This window comes from Suncus etruscus, chromosome 6 (assembly GCF_024139225.1).
Source record: "Suncus etruscus isolate mSunEtr1 chromosome 6, mSunEtr1.pri.cur, whole genome shotgun sequence".
NCBI classification, from domain to species: Eukaryota; Metazoa; Chordata; class Mammalia; order Eulipotyphla; family Soricidae; genus Suncus; species Suncus etruscus.
Window position 1 is genome coordinate 92,610,607 of NC_064853.1, and position 16,210 is coordinate 92,626,816.

Here is a 16,210-nt window from a genome sequence, read left to right on the forward strand (position 1 = left end):
TGGATATTGGCATTTAGGTGGTGGGTGTGATGTAGCAACACTGTTCTCCTAAAGCATAAAGATTGACATAAAGATTATATTAAAATAATTTTTGTGAAATTTTTAAAATGTGGAAATGCATGCCAAAAATAGAAATGTCCCTCTTAAGGAAAAGCAAAGCTCTGTGCACATCATCCAGCCAAGAGTTCCAAAAAGGATTTTTCTGTTTGAGACAGCAACAACTCTGATGGGAATCAATAGCACTTGTTTTGTTTCACCCCACCATGAACTACAAAATGTCTTAGGAGGCAGTTCCTAGGATGGTCCGTGAAGGAAAGATCATATTGATGTTTCCCAACCAGTGAGAACCTAAAATCTACTTAAAAGATGGCATTCTTCAAATGTTCCCAGGCCTGTGACCCCTCCCGTTGCCCCTGTGACCTTCCTGCACAAATTGAATGGCCTTCATCTGGCCCCCCACCTCAGCATAAGGGTTTTTTCCCAAGCACTTTCCTTTTACTTTTTGAATTCGAGGGAGGAATTTAAACCAGTACTTTAGAAGCATATTGCTTCCCCCTCCTAAGCCAGCATTCATTTTCAGGGGGAGAAAAATAGCTGAAGATGTCTCTCTTCAAGAGATTTTTAACCCCTTGGAATGGAAACCAGGACAGAAGTAGTAATAGAGAAAAGTGATTACCTCTGTCTACATCCACACATAGCATATACACAATGCATATTATTCACATCCAAGTAAAAATACATGAGTGAGGGGGGGAAAACGATTACACTTTCATATAATATTTTTGAGTTTCAAATATTAAGAGAAAGGAGGGAGCAAAAGGCAATAGGGAAATTATTCTTATTCTTATGCCTTGACTTTTTTTTTAATATAGAACGCTTCATAAATAAGTGTGTCATCCTTGAGCAGGGGCCATGTTAATCTTTGTATTGTTCCAATTTTAGAATATGTGCTGCCAGAGCTAGCACTGTCTTTGTTTTCTATATTGATGCTATTGCTCAGACTAATTAATGCACAGTTAAGAATGTGCAATGATTGACCCAAACTCATTTCCTGGGAATCATCACAGGGCAAGTGTTATTTTTCTTAAAGAAAAGTATGAATAAACAAATGTTCTTATTAAAAAGAAGACAAGCGCAGTAAGTGGGACTACTATCTTTTTCCAGCACTATCTGGGATAAATTCTAAAGATCTTTAACATTTGTATAGATTGTACTAGAGCCAGACTTTTCTTCCCACATTTATTGATTCTGGTCAACAAATACAAATAAACAAACAAAGAAGATTCCATTTCCTTTTAAAAAATCCCTTTGTAGCTTGGAAAACTGACAAGCCACCTATTCCTATATCTCATGCTGGAAGGATAGAAAGGAAATTGTTGCTAGGATAAGACTTTGTATTTTATGTCAAATTGTATCTGGAAGCACATTTTAAAAGTGGAATTGTAACCCGCCCACCCCCCAAAAGCAGGGATTTGAGATGAAAATGCCAAAATAACTTTAATTATAGGTTTGTTGGGGGTGTGGCATTAAAATATCAGTCAGTGGAAAACTTCACATTGTTAATGTGTCACTCAAAAAATTTGAAATTTGTGTTATACCATTACTATTTATTTGTACATTCTTGGTCTCCAAAGCACATACTTGCTAGACAGGAGCCCAAATCACTATAACAAATGGTCCAATATTTTCATATTTCTTTTAAAATCAGAGTTAAATATATGTCATTGTTAACTTTCTTAATTTAAAACCTTCCTTCCTCTTTATGCAGATCTGTTGAAATTGCATGTGATTGAGTTATAGGCAACGCGTATCATATATAAAGGTAACCATTTTTAATTTATACTACAATCTTTTTATCTACAAAATTCAAAATAATGCTGTGGCATGGAGAAAAATATATAGTCACCTCTAACATCAAGTTACTATTTCTTACTCTGGACTTATTGTAGACAACAACTAGTTTTCTCTGTTCCCTCTCCCAAAGCTGCATGAAAAAGGAAACCATGGAAACTGGGCCACCATAAAGCAATGCTTTCTAACCTCAGCTGAGCTCTCTCTGATCCTCAGAAATGCTTTTACATATCCCTTGTTAACTAATTATTATAGGCAACCAGAGTGGCTGACTTAAACATTCATCCTCAAGGACCCACCCCATTGACTTCCTTCAACTTAACCTCATTCACAGGAGGGTGACCTACTGAGGAAGGGCGGTCAGCATGTGTTCTTTGCACTGATTCATTCAAACTAGATCTGGATCTTGGGATACCCATCTGACTTCACAGGTCTAGCATGTGAGCTGGCTTAAAATTTCCAAACAATGTAGCCCATGTACAAAATCCAACCTCCACCTGATAGTTTACCTTCTTTTTAGATCTATATGTGGCTGCCTGTCTTCAATGGACATTGATTTCAGTCCATCTCAATCTTTAACAGTATTTTAAAAAATAATACTATTTTAATCATCTACATGACAAACAAGGTGAATATGAACTATGACAATGTCAGAGGGTGCTGGAGCTCCTGGCCTAGTTTACCATTTTTCTTCTAGATTCCTTGAATTAAGTTTCTCCTTTTTATTGATAAGTTATCTGAATTTTGATAAAGTCCAGCAGGTCACTAGTTACTATTAGTATATTTCCCTTCATGTACTTAGGAAATTGTTATCAAAAACTCCTTTTTGATCCATTATTATATAATTTCTTTTTTTTTTTTTTTTTTTTTGGTTTTTGGGCCACACCCGGCAGTGCTCAGGGGTTACTCCTGGCTTCATGCTCAGAAATCGCTCCAGGCAGGCTCAGGGGACCATATGGGACGCCGGGATTCGAACCGATGACCTTCTGCATGAAAGGCAAACGCCTTACCCTCCATGCTATCTCTCCGGCCCCATTATATAATTTCTTTATTTAAGCACCATGGTTACAAACATTTTTGTATGGGCCGGAGCAGTGGCGCAAGTAGTAGGGCATTTGCCTTGCACTTGGCTAACCTATAACAAACTACGTTCAACATCCCATATGGCCCCCCAAGCCAGGAGCAATTTCTAAGCACATAGCCAGGAGGAACCCCTGAGCATCGCAGGATGTGGCCAAAAAAAAACAAAACAAAACAAAAAAAAAAAAAAACAAAAACAACAAAAAACATGTTCATAATTTGGTTTTAGCCAAAGATGCCTTAATGACATTTTGACTCTTTCTGCTAGTGTCCCTATTCTTATGTCTGAGAGCACAGCCAACTTTCCTTTATCCTTACCAAATTCCTCTGAGACCTCTCTCCCTACTATGATTTCTGCTTCTCTGTATATAACCTTGGTTTTCTTCCTTAATTTTCTCTCTATTATAATCTACCTTGACTAACATACTCTATGAGTCATGAGTTTTGACTCTGATCTTTCAGAAATTCTTCAATATCAAATCCACTGTGACTTACCAACTCTGATCTTGTTTCTTCTTGTCAGATCCAAAAATCTTATTCTCTCCTTGGGGATTTTGTTTTACATCTTCTCTCCTTCTGAAAATCTTCCTCCTACTGGAATAAAAACCTCACCTTTTCTGATAGATAATCCCAGAAACCCATAACACAACACAATTTTATTTTTTTCTTGTGATAATTTTCATGACTAGTATTAATCAATTAGGATTTTTGAGTGATGAGTCTCTGTTCTACAGTAATAATAATAGCAAAACTAGAAGTCTAGGAGTAAAAGACAGACTAGAAGCTAATTTAAGAAGTAAAATTAGTACTGGAGTGATTGCACAGCAGTTATGGTATTTGCCTTGCACAAAGCTGATCCAGGTTTGATTCCCAGTATCCCCACCCCAGCCTTCCAGAAGTAATTTCTGAACACAGAGCCAGGAAGTAACCCAAGAGCACCACCAGGTATGACCCAAAAATTAAAAAAAAAAAAAAAGAAGTAAAATTAAAAGAAATTGATGGCACTCTACATGAGTAGCAGATGAGAAAGTTCACGACAATTTTTTTTGTTTGTTTTATGGGGGGCCACACCCTGTGACACTCAGGGGTTACTCCTGGCTATCTGATCAGAAATCACTCCTGGCTCAGGGGATCGAACCACGGTCTATCTTAGGCTAGCACCGGCAAGGCAAATGCCTTACCACTCTGTGCCACTGCTCTGGCCCCTGGCAATTCTTATTTTATATTGGACACCAGGTGTATGCTGGGGTTACTAAGCAGAACAAAAAAAATTATAAGATAATAAAATGCAAGATTATAAAATAAGAAATATAATGTAGATGTTTCTGGCATCTCTTCCTTCTATAATTATCGTGTACAAGAATGTTGTTTTTAAAGCAACAACAATGCCAAAAAGAGAGGCAAATTTCAGGTTCTTAGTAGGTCATGCTCCAATGTCATTTTCAAGTTTCTGACTAGATGAAGCATAGTTAGTTACACTGTTATTTTTGTAACCATTGATCATCACAGATATGGGAAAATCACATGGAACATACAGGCAGGTTAAACCAGTATGAAGAGTGATCAGTCCAGGTTTGGTACGCAACTCAATAATCTAGAAAGGTGTTATAATAATCTTCTATAGTCCTATCAGTTTGACTTCGTTATACTGACTTCATTTAGCTGGCATCATAGACCAGAGTGAAGTGTGATGAAAGTAACTAGGAGGAAAATGCCCTCTAACCCCCAGGTATGGGAATTATATAAACAAAATGTCTCAATAAAAAAATACTTATTTTTGAAGACAGAAATGGGTTTGGTTAGTTGTGTCATAGCACTACATGCAGATAGAATGATTTACATATAAATAAAAATATAGATATAGAGATCATAAGAAAGTATTTGAAATTATGTTTAAGACATGGGCTAGACTGGAAATAGTAAAGCCAGTAGAGCATTTGCTTGGCAAATAGAAGTCTATGGTTCAATCCTTGGCACCACCGTTGGTGGTGCCAAACACCACTCAGGAGTGATCCTTGAGCACAGAGCCAGGAATAAGCCTTGAGCATCACCAGGTATGACCCAAATTTTATTTTTAAAAAATAAAATAGTTGACTATAAAAATTAAGATCACAAGGTAAATCCACAGACCAACATAAATACAACATAAAAAAGAATGCTATACTCTATAGGAGTATAACAGCTAAGAAGGGACTTATAGAAGCCAAGTAGGAATATCAAGAACAAGGGGCAGATTAGCAATGTCAAAGTATAAATGATGACTAAAATAAGACTTTTAATATGCTTTTGGCTATGGGAATTGTGCTATCAATGAATTTCAGGGGCCAGAATGATGACACGAAGCAGTAAGGCATCTGTCTTGCCAGGGCTAGTCTAGAACGAACCGCAGTTCGATCTCCTGGCATTCCATATGGTTCCCCAAGTCAGGACCTATTTCTGAGTGCATAGCTAGGAGGAACCCCTGAGTGTCACTGGGTGTGGCCTCCCAAAAAATGAATTTTAGAGACAAGGTAGAGGTGGAAGTCAGGTCATGTTAAGCTAAAAAGATAGATGTTATGTTACTCTCAAGTAATAAAGATGAAAATAAAAGAGGACAATAACTAAAGAGGAACACAATATATAAGTTTCGTGTTGACAAGAAAAGATGATAATTTTAGAGAAAAAAATTGATTTTCAAGGACTCCCAGACTAATACTAGATTCTTAGATTATTTTTCCCACTTTTATTTCTCATTTTTCTTCTCCTCAGCCTAAAAATCTCCAAATGGTGGTTTGAGATCGGAGCACAGCTCTGGAAGAAGAGAAAGTAGAGTAGGACCCCCCCCCAAAAAAAAAAAAAAAAACCCTTAGCATAACTGACTCAGCATTATACTTCCAGTGAGGTCCAGCTACTTCAACTACATACAATTGAAGAAAGAGTCAGCCACTTCCCCAGGTGCAATACCAGATGTTTACCCAGACCCCACCTGCCTTCCAGAGGAATGTCACCTGGGAATCAGAGGGGATCTGGGAAAAACTACATTTAAGAAGAGAAAGTATTTTATGTGCTTTAAATTAAAAGTCATAAAGTTTCAATCTCTCCCAAATCATTCTTTGTTCTCAACAAAAATTTTATCTATGCATTGACAATTCTTAATAGTGCAGTATAAGTAAATTTGAAATTTTTTAATTTTTTGGTGTGATTTATAAATTTATTCAGAGTTGGGTTTGTAGGCATATATTGTTTTAAGACCAATCCCACCACCAGTGTCCATCTCCCGCCACCAGTGTTCCCAGTGATACCCATGCTACCACCATCCTTGCCAGCTTGCCAACATAAGACCGGTTTTAAATTTTGATTTTTTTCTTTTATTAAAAGTAACATAATTTGCAAATATTATTAAAGGGACATACTAGGGTTTTCTTCTCTCTGGCTGCTTAAAGTACTCTTTTTGCTAACTAATATTGCTTTGTTAGTCTATTTTGTTTGGTAATTTTGAGACCTCAAAATCTGTGTAGATGCCTCTATCAAATGACTGGGAAGATCCCAATTTTTATTTCTTCCCCATTTTTTCCAGTCTTCTTCACATTTCTTTTTTCATCTGAATCTAGTACTCCTATTGTTTAGCAATTATTTCTCTTGTATCTTTGAGGAGCCATGTTATAAGGAAATAATGATTTCTTTAAAAGTCTTTGATAATTATTTTGAAATTTTATATTGTTTATTATTGAAGAATTCAGCAACTTTTGAAACATTATTCTGTTTATTATGTAAAAATAAATATATTTTATTGAATCTATTATTTTTAGCAGTGATTGCTGATTTTATTATTAGCTCTATTAAAAACATTATTTGACTAATAAACTTTGTAAAGTTAAACTCTAAAAACAATAATAAAAGCAGGGACCTGAGCAATAGCGCAGCAGTATGGACCTGGGTTTGATCCCCAGCATCCCATATGGTTCCCAAAGCCAGGAGAAATTTCTGACTGCATAGCCAGGAGTAACCCCCGAACATCACAGGGTGTGGGCCCAAAACAAACAAACAAATAATAAAAGCAAAGAGAAAAACTAACATCCCTAAAATATAAACACTGAATTTTGCTAAAATCATGTCATAATGTATCAGTATGTACATCAGTAATGTATCATAACATAATATCATATTTATAATATCATATTTTATCTTTCCTAGTGCATTTTGAGCACATAAAAATGTTTGTTTAGGGCCTCAGTTGCTAGTGTTAACAACCTTCATCTAGCTTCAGGCTCAATGTGGCGCTGTGATCAACATAGAGTTGGACTTATGCTGAAGGCTAGTCAATGAGATTTTTAAGTGCTTGATGGCACTGTTATTCAGAAGGCAGGAGCACTACAGAATACACTGCAGATAGAGGACAATTATTAAGTAGAGGTAATAGACTCTAAGACCACATGATGAAGACTCAGAGAATCTTCTCTTAGAATAAGGACTTGTAGATGAGTGGAAATCAGGGGCATCATTCTGGTCAAGGAGCTAGACATTGGGTATGATAGAGGTTGTAGCACACTGTATTGGTTTTGTGTTCTTTCCGGCCTTTAAGGAGACTTGTGGACAGAAAAGAGACAACAATGTAAAGGATCTGATTTTCAATCTCTTGGACAGTGTTATGCTGGAGACTGGAACACTGTGCTCTTCCATGCAAAGCATATGCTGGAGCCCTTTGAACCAGTTACTGCCTATTTTCCTAGGAGCAAGCATTCAAAAAGTCTGTCTAGAAAAATGACTTCAAGTGCTCTATAGAAAATGTCACCCCATTGTTGATACCCCTAGGCAGTGCCTTGCTATAGATCCCTAAGGAAAGTAGATATTAATATTTTCACATCAAAAACCATGTTTTCATAAGATTCCCTGGTGGGAACGCAAGCACCTGTAGCCCTGAAGCTTCTGCTTCAAGACTGGAAGAATTCCATGGAAATGTTCCCTGACTCTGGCAAGGACATAAATATTCTAATATCCTCTAAATATCACCCCATGATAGGTGAATATCTATGAGAGGAGTCTCTTGTGTATTGTCATCAGTGTGTCTACACAGCAGAACCTGCTAACAAACTCCATCAAGGGGAGACTTCTGGCCACATCCCTATAGACTGTTTTCATCTTCATCAACCCACACACTCCCCCAAAGCAGCAGGACATTGTGTGGAACACTTTGATTGGCATTTGGGGAGGAGCTGTTCCCAGCAATTGGAGGGGTGTGCACAGGCCTCTGAGAAGGACATACATTGAAGTTCCATGCAGGGCATCCTTCCCCCTCGAATATTCCTCACATCCCCTTTGCACAGTCCCAGAAGGCATTGCTTTCCCCAATCTCATCTTTGAGACCCCAAGGGTAGGTGGCCATCCCGTCAGTGTTTCTTTCCTCTGACCTCTACTCAGTGTCTCATCATGGAGATAGGGTTTGTTTTGGGAAGGGCATCATTACTCATGTCCTTTCCAGAGGAACCAATAAAACAGCATCTCAGTGCTGCCAACAAACATTCAGAGATCTCCATGTCCACCTCTGGTTCCTGACTTCCTGTTAGTCAGGTCACACCTTCCGCTTCTGGGGGCCTCTGAGCTCTTGACTGTCTTCATGCAAATATTCTACAACAATGGCAGGGACAAAGGGATGCTTTACACCTTCCCAAAAACTAAAATCCCCTCAATCTTATTCAAGGAGGTGAGGGAGCACCAGGTGTCTCCTCCAAAGGAGCTTCAGGAGGGGTATTTATGAGCTGTTGTTATTCCCCATATTTCCCCTGACCCTCACCACCACCACAGCCAGTGTCAGGAAAACCAGCAAAGTCAACAAGAACAATTTTTAATTTATTGGGTTAATTTATATTTGGAGATACACAACAACTAAAAATGTGTTGGAACACTTTTCTAATTCAGTTCCGGTGAGGATGTCATTCTCTGGCTGAGTGAGAACTGGGTTGGACCTGGTTTCTTTGTCGCCTAGAGGTGAATCAACATGGGAACCTCCAACTCCTTTGGTTTAAATTTAGCCAAGACTCCCATCCAGGAGTTTGGGGCTGGAAAAAGGGTGAAAGGGAAGGAACGGGAGGAAAGGTGGGGAAGGGGCTCTGGTGTTGGGAACCCCACATCTCCCTCCCTGGCAGCCTGTACCCTTCCTTCACAGTCTTCTACAGTTGGATCCAGCTGGAGATCTAAGTCCAGTGAAATGTACTACACCCAGCAACTCAATTAGCAGGCTGTGGACCACAGATGTTTAAAATGGTAAGAGGGTAAAAGACTCAATGAGTTCCATGAGCTGGGTCTAACACCAGTTTCTTAACAGGCATTGCCTAGCAATGCCAGCCAGCTTCACAACCAACTGAGCCTGGCCTCTGGGGCCCTCTGATACCAAGCAAGGCCCTGATCTCAGGGGCAAGCCCAGGGTATGCCTCAAGGTCTAGATAAGACATCCCCATATTGTAAAGGGAGTCTGGGGGTTGGAGGAAGAGTGCAAGAGAAGGGAAGGGAGGAAAGACATGTAAGTGATTCTAGTGTTGCTGAGCCATCACTCCTCTTCCTGGCAGCCTACACCCTTCCTTCAAGGTGTTTAGATTGACCCAGCTGGAGGTCAACTCCAGTGCAGTGTGCTACCATCAGTAAATCGTTAAGAAGATTTTGATCCTGAGGCGTTTCAAGTGATCAGAGTCAATAATGTTCATGATCTGTGCTGGGCATAGTCTGCTGCCAGACCTGGGCAATGCTGGAGAATGCCTGCCAGCTGTGAGAACCCCTGGGCCTGGTCTCTGGGGCCCTCTAGTAACAAACAGGGCCCTGACAGTTGCTGCAAGCCTAGGGTTCCTTGCAGGTTCTCAACACAGATGTCATCCTGTTGAAAGGGGAGTCTGGGGCTAGAGGAAGGGGGAGAAGAGCAGAGGGTGTGGGTCTGGTAGAGGCAGGGGAAGTAGAGGTCCTTCCCTAAAGAGAGGACCTTCCCCTGGGTGGCCTCAGAAGATGTGATAGCAGGGTCCGAGAGAGAATGGTGGCAGTCCAGTGGTGGGGACGCCTCTTAGGTGGTGACAGGAGCACTGAGAACAAGAAGAGTGGTTCACAGTTTTTGCTCTTCTATAGTGTTCTTTCTGCAGAGGACACAAAGCACAAGCATGTAGCAGGAGGGAGAGAAAAGGACTCCAGGGCCTGGCAGGGCCCCTACCCCAGCCTCGAGTCCATGATGTCACAATACCCCCCAATTGTCCCAGGGCCACCCGTCCCCATGGCTCCCAGGCCTTGTCCAGGGCCAGCAACCCCAGTACTGAATTGAGGAGGAGGAGGTGCAGGAAGAGGAGGAGGAGGAAGTGGAGGAGGAGGAAGAGGAGGAAGATGAGGAGGAGGAAGAGGAAGAGGAGGAGATGGAGGAGGAAGAGGACAAGAGTCACCTGACGATGATGGATACTAGCAAAGGCACCTCTCTTTCTCCTCCGAAGAACAGGAACCTGGATGCTGCAGGGAGGAGGGGTGCTTGTAAGGGTTGTCAGCAGAGCTGTGGTCAGAGGTCCAGGGTGATCTCAGGCTGCTCTTCCTTGAACCCCCGAATCTGCCCAATCTACACAATCACTCACACTGGCTCCTGCTTCTGGGCAAAAACCTGTCATACCACCCAGGGTCTCAAATGGGACCCGGGAGTCCCAAGAGGGACCCGTCATCCAAGCACTCAGGGAACGAGACCAAGTCCGGAGACACAAGCACCCTGCACTCCTCACCCCATGCCCACATGGGAGCAGCGGCCAATGTCCTTCAGGAATAGACCCAAGGATGGGTCAGTGGGACTCCCCAAAACCTCTCATGTCCTACCTGACTTTCCATCGGCTGCTCCTCCCTGGACCCTGGATTCTCTGGGGAAAGGTATCTACACTGATATCCTTGGAGTTAATGGTACTTCAGGTCAGGGAGAGCTAGGAAAGTTCACTCCTTACCTCTGACTAAGAGGGCTCTCCTCCTCGATGCCCTCCTTTGCTGAGAAGAAAGAGAGAGAGAAAGAGGTGGGGACTCTGGGCAGCTCAAAGAAACCCCTTCTGAGCAGCACAGGAAGACTTGTGTTCAGTTCTTGTTCAGTTTTTGTTCTTTTTAGTTTGTGTTCAGTATTGGGAACAATATTAAATGTCAAGGATGGGACTGATGATGGGACCCAGTGGGTGTATGCTTTAAGCATTACATCCAAATTCCTTATATTTTTATGGAAGCTAATGTCACAGAAGAAATACAAATACATGTCTATATTTTGAGTACTCTGTCTTTGAAACGAAATTTTATCTTAAGATGTTTAAGTGGAAAAATGAGAAATGCGCAGATTCTCTGAGTGACCATTTTGCTATGCTCATTTTTTACCAATTTTCCAGAATTAGAGAAGCTGTGCAAGCTTTCTGATCTTTTATCAAGCATGTTAATGAGCTAATTATTAGGAGGTATGGGAATGACCACTAAAAATCTGTTTTAAACGGTGATTTGACAAGCTCTCTAGGCTAAGGAAGCTAAAGATACTCATGTTTCTTCTTTACCTCATGCATCAGTATCTATTGCATCAACCTTTGATCTTGCTTCTTTTTAGTTGACTTTGAGAAGGGATCCCTTCTTTGTGCTGAGTTTTGATGTGGAACAATATAAAGAATTTTATGTGCAACAAGATATGGGTTGTATCAGATAGTGTTATTTTTTTCCAGTTAAGTTGTTAATAGGCACATCTGTGCATATTTAAAATGTATAACATGATGATTTTATTACAATTGCACCTGAAAAGTGTACCAGATTCAATTAAAATAGTCATAACTCACATGCTTGCTACCTGTGTGTATATTTGTGTGTGGTGGAAACAAAGACATCTTTACAAATTGTAGGTACACGATATAGCATTATTAATAATACTCACCGTGTTGTACTTCTGATTTCTAGAACATATTCCTTTGTATCTGAAATCATAAATCACTTAAACCAAATCTCTTTATTTGTCCTACCCTTCTGTTTCTGGTAACAGCTGATGATGACTTCAGCTTTTCTCTGTTTTTCAGGGGTTTTTTTTCTTTACTTTTTCCTTTTTTTTAAGGCTATGAATATTGCATATTAATTTTGTAGTCTACCATTTTGCATTATGAAACTATTGTTTCTAGAAGTTTTTTGGTAGAGTCCTTAGGGTTTTCTATATATATTAACATGTCATCTTCAAAGTGTGAGAGCTTGACTTCTTTCTTTTCTATCTGGATGCCCTTGATATCTTTTTTTTTTATTTTAATTTTTATTTTATTTATTTTTATTTATTTATTTATTTTAGTTTTTGGGTCAGTAGTATTTCAGGTACATAGTGACATTGAATCAGGAGCATTCCCACCACCATGTTGTCCTCCCTCCATCCCTGTTCCCAGCATGCATCCCATATCGCCCCTTCTTTGCCCCTGGGGCTGCTAGTATAAGTGGTCCCTTCTGTGTCTAGCCTGTTGTAGATTGGGTATTGATTCTGTTGTAGTTAGGTTTGGATTTGGTGTTCAAGTCTGATCATTTTTATTTGTACTCAATGTTCATATGACTGTTTGGTCTTGATGCCCTCTATTATTCCCCCCCCCTTAATGTGTGAGGCAGAAGAAGATGGTTCAAGTTATGTGGTTCATTTTGAAGGTAAGAAAAAAAAAAGAAAAAGATATCAAGGGCATTCAGGTAGAAAAGAAAGAAGTCAAGCTCATTTTCTTACCTAATTGCTATGGCAAGAACTTCTAGTGCTATGTTGAATAGGAGCGGTGAGATGGGCAACCTTGTCTTGTACCAGACTTTAGAGGAAAGGCTTTTAGTTTTTATCCATTGAGAAAAATATTTGCAATTGGTCTGTGGTAAATGGCCATGACTATACTGAGAAAAGTTCCTTCCATTCCCAAGTTGTTTAGAGTTTTTATCATGAATGGGTGTTGGACAATATCAAATGCTTTCTCTGAATCTATTGACATGATCATGTAGTTTTTATTTTACTTTTTGTTGATAGGATTTATTATGTTGATTGATTTGTGTATGTTAAGCCATCCTTGCATTTCTGGAATGAAGCCTACTTGGTCATGGTTTATGACCTTCTTGATGAGGCACTGAATCCTATTTGCTAGGATTTTGTTGAGGATCTTTGAATCTATGTTCATCAGTTATATTGTCTGTAGTTTTGTTTTATTTTGTTTTTGGCAGCAACTCTGTCTGGTTTTAGTATCAGGGTGACGTTAGCTTCCTAAAAACTATTTTGGAAGGTTTCTGTTTCTTCAATTTTCTTATGGGCCTGAAAACGATTGGTAATACTTCCTCTTGAAAAGTTTGAAAGAATTTGTTAGTGAATTGATCTGGACCTGGCCTTTTGTTTTTTGGAAGATTACAATTTTAATTTTCTCAATAGTGATGGGACTATTAAGATATGCTAGATCATCCTGATTTAACATGGAAGATTATAAGAGTCAAAGAATTAATCCATTTCTTCCAGGTTCTCATGTTTTGTGCTAAAGAGTTTCTAAAAGTAATTCTGATTACCCTTTGGATTTCTGTTTTATCTGTAGTGATCTCCCCTTTTCATTTCTCATCTGGTTTATTAAATTTTCTCTTTCCCTTTCTTTGTGAGTTTAGATAGTGGTTTATAAATCTTCTTTATTTTTACAAAGAGCCAACTTTTGCTTTTGTTGATCTTTTGGATTGATTTTTGAGTTTCAGCTTCACTGATTTGTTATTTTTTCTGCCTACTTATTTTGGGTTAATTTTATTGATTCTAATTTTGTAAGCTGTGGCAATAAGCTATTTATGTAGGCCCCTTTTTCCTTCCTGATGTGTGCTTGCAAAGCTATAAATTTTCCTCTTAGTACCACTTTTGCTGGGTTCCACTAATTCTGATATTTTGTGTCTTCATTGGCATTTGTTTCTAGGAATCTTTTTATTTCCTCTTTCATTTAATCTCTGACCCACTGGTCAGTAGTGAGCTGCTTAATTTCAGGTGTGAAAGTTTTTCTTCTGTATCCCTCTGTAGTTCACTTCTACTTTCAGTGCCTGCACAATTTCTATCCTCTTGATTTTATGGAAGTATGTTTGATGGACCAGCATGTAGTCTATCCTAGAGAATTAACCATGTTCATTGGAGAAAAATATGTATCCAGTTTTCTGGGTATGGAGAGCCCTATATATCTACTAGTCCACTTTTTCTATTTCTCTTTTCTAAGCTAGTATATTTTTCCTGGGTTTCAGTCTGGTTGACCTATCAAGGGGTGACAGGGCAGTGTTGATGTCTCCCACAATTATTATGTTGCTATTGATATCTTCTTTTAGATTTGTCAACAATTTATTAAATACTTTGCTGGTCCCTCTTGGGTGCATATATGTTTAAGAGTGTGATTTCTTTTTGTTGTATATACCCCTTTCTTATTAGGAAATGTTCTTTTTTGCCCATTATAACTTTTCTGAATTGGTGCATTTAGTCCATTGATGTTGAAAGAGATAATTGTCATGGTATTTAGTGCCATCTTTGTGTAGCAATTTGGTGGGTCTTTTTATCTGTCTTGTCTTAAAGTAGACCTTTCAGTTTATCTTTTAAGGCTGGCTTTTAGTCTGTAAAGTTTCTGAGCTGCTGTTTATCTGTGAATCTCTGTATTCTTCCTTCAAACCTGAAAGTGAGTCTCACTGGGTGCAGTATTCTAGGTGAAGCATCCAATCTTTGAGTTTTGTCACTATATCCCACCACTTCCTTCTGGCCATGAGGGTTTCTTGTGAAGGTATATTGTAAATCTTAAGGATGCTCCTTTGAATGTAATTTCCCTTTTTATCTTGCTGCTTTAATTATTCTATTCCTATCTGTGGGATTCATCATTGTGACTAGGATGTGTCTTTGGGTGCTTTTCTTCTGATCTCTTTTAGCTGGTACACTTCAGGCATGCAGGATTTGGTTGCATACAGTCTTTAGCTCTGGTAATTTGTCTTCATTGAGGTCCTTGACTGTTGATTCTTCCTGGGGATTCACTTCCTGGGTTTCTGGGATTCCAATGATTATGTTATTTCTATTAAATTTATCAAAGACTTCAATTTTCATCTGTTCACATTCTTTGAGTATTTTTTTAATTGTCTGATCATCTGTTTTAAGGCTCTTTACCAATCTCTTCTGTTGTATGGAGTTATTCTGCATCTCATCTTCCAGCTCACTGATTCTGTCCTCAGCACCTATTACTCTGTTGGAGAGACTTTCCATTGAGGTCTTTATTTTATCTATTGCGTTTTTCAGACCTTTTATTTCAATTGGGAGGTTTCTGATTTCTATCTTTGTGGTCTGGTCAGCTAGTTCTATGTTTTCTTTTGAGTTCTATTAATATCCTCCATATTTCTTCTCTAAACTTCTTATCTGAGAGGCTAACTAGCTGTTCGTACTTTTTGAGTCATCAGAGCTTCCATCTTTATTCTCTATGCATGATCTTGTCCTGCATTGTTTCTTTATGACACGCTTTTAGTGTGGTTTTTACTACATATTGTGGTGAGGTTTCTAGGCTAGAATATGTGCACAGCTGCAAAGCGGAGCTGCCGTGTCGAAAAGCAGCCCTTAACATGGGCTTGGATGGTGGATGGAGGCCTTTGTTCTTATGCCCCGGCCACGTGGCTCCATCCCCCATTAATTGGCAGGTGATTATCTTCAGGTGGTCACGGCAGGTATTGAACTCACTCACAGGCAGGCTTCCAGAGAGATAACATCTTTATTTCCCTGGCCAACATCTGTGTGGCCTATATCATAAACCTATTTAAGCATTAGCCATTCTTAAGCTAACCCTGCATCTTACTTCTTTCATCCATGTCACCTTCAACCTCCATCCTGGTAAAAGACTAAAATGACCTAATCCCTTGGCCCAAAGGCCTTATCTAACCTTCCCAAGACCACTCCCAGGAATGGGCAGGGTCTTGCAGGTAAAGATACATGTAATATCTGCTTCCCAAGACCCCTCCCAGAAATGGGCGGGCCTCAGGTAGATACACCTAAATCCAGGGTGGGGTCACACTGCTGCACTCCTGGTGGGTGGAGACAGCCTACCTTGTGATGAGCCTTGAAGAGATTATGTTCCCTGGTGCCTTTCTTGGCTTCCTCATGCAGGAAAGCCAGAAACCAGGCAGGGAGCAAAGCAGAGGCCTTTTATACTGTCCTAAATTTGATTGTTAAAATTTGGGTCAAACTTCAAATTATTAAATACAAAATTGTTTCAATAGCCTTTGATATCATACAAAATTAGGAAAGATTAGGTGGGGAGGATTAGTCTTCAGAAATAATTTAACATTCTCCTTATGTCTT

The 16,210-nt window shown here is 39.4% G+C and overlaps 1 non-coding gene across 1 annotated transcript; it reads right to left on the reverse strand.

The window, feature by feature from the left end:
• Nucleotides 1–862: 862 nt before the first annotated feature.
• LOC126012320 (U6 spliceosomal RNA) lies at nt 863–966 on the reverse strand. Its single transcript, XR_007496836.1, has one exon. It is a non-coding gene; the product is annotated as a U6 spliceosomal RNA (small nuclear RNA).
• Between the last annotated feature and the right edge of the window lie 15,244 nt (nt 967–16,210).